Source organism: Sinocyclocheilus grahami, unplaced genomic scaffold (assembly GCF_001515645.1).
Source record: "Sinocyclocheilus grahami isolate Dianchi unplaced genomic scaffold, SAMN03320097.WGS_v1.1 scaffold118.1, whole genome shotgun sequence".
NCBI classification, from domain to species: Eukaryota; Metazoa; Chordata; class Actinopteri; order Cypriniformes; family Cyprinidae; genus Sinocyclocheilus; species Sinocyclocheilus grahami.
Window position 1 is genome coordinate 556,718 of NW_015505297.1, and position 1,405 is coordinate 558,122.

The following is a 1,405-nucleotide window of genomic DNA, read 5'->3' on the forward strand; positions in this document are numbered from 1 at the left end:
TGTGTGTGTGTGTGTGTGTGTGTGTATGTATATATATATATATATATATATATATATATATATAAATAAAAAAGCAGAATCACTGAGTTGGAAAAAGGATCTCCCCCTTGTGTCAGTATTCTGATGAACCACCTTTTGCTTTCATTACAGTCTTTAGTCTGTTGTGATATGTCTCTACTAACTTTGCACTAGACTAGACTTTGCAATATTTGCCCACTCTTCTTTGCAGAACTACTCAAGTTCAGTTCAATTTGATGGTGAGCGTTTGTGGACTGCAGTCTTCAAGTCATTTCACAGATTTTCAATTGGGTTTAAGTCTGGGCTCTGACTAGGCCATGCAAGGACATTCATCTTTTTCTCCTTCAATCACTGTGTGATCAGTTTTGCTGTGTGTTTTGGGTCATTTTCATGTTGAAAGGTAAACCTTTTTCCCATTGACAACATTCTGGCAGAGGGCAGCAGATTTTCCTCAAGAATTTGACAGTATTTTGCTCCATCCATGTTTCCTTCTATTCTGACAAGTGCTCCAGTCCCTGCTGCAGAGAAACACCCCCATAACAGGATATTACCACCTCCATGCTTTACTGTAGAAATGCTGTTATTTGGACGGTGAGCTGTATTGGATTTCCACATGACATATCGTTTGGTGTTGAGGCCAATTAATTAAATTTTTGTCTCCTCTGCCTCAGAATCTTCAAGGTGTGTTTTGGCGAAGCTCAGTCATGACTGCATGTGGCCTTTCTTGAGGAGTGGCTTTTTTCTTGCAACCCTCCAATACAAGCCACATTTGTGGAGAATTTGTGATATTGTTGTCACATGCACACAATAACCACTCTTTGTCATAAATTCCTGCAGCTGCGTCAGAGTTGCTGTAGGCTCTTGGTCGCCTCTCTGATCAGTTTCCTCCGGCTCTTTCATCCAGTTAGGAGTGTCGTCCTGATCCAGGGAGGGTCTGTGTTGTACCAAATACCTTCCACTTCTTAATAATAGATTTCACTGTGCTTCTAGGCATTGATAAAGCCTTTTAAAATGTTTTTGCTCCTCACTTGTGCCTGTCCACAACTTTATCTCAGAGATCTTTTGGCAGTTCCTTGCCACTCATAGTTGATTGTTTGCTTCAATTGCACTACCAAGGACTGAAATGTTCCAGGAAAGCTCTTTTCATGCTGAGCTAATCAAAATGAGCACAGCTGATCACAGTTGAAAGTCAAACGGCTTTGTGTACCATTTAGAAGGTGATTACCTGATTTCAGTCATGGCCTAATGGAGGCGGCCAATGCCAGTCGTGGCATAATGGTTAGAGAGTCGGACTTGTAACCCAAAGGTTGCGGGTTTGAGTCTCAGGTCAGGCAGGAATTGTCGGTGGGGGGAGTGAATAACCAGCGCGCTGTTCCACCTTCAATAC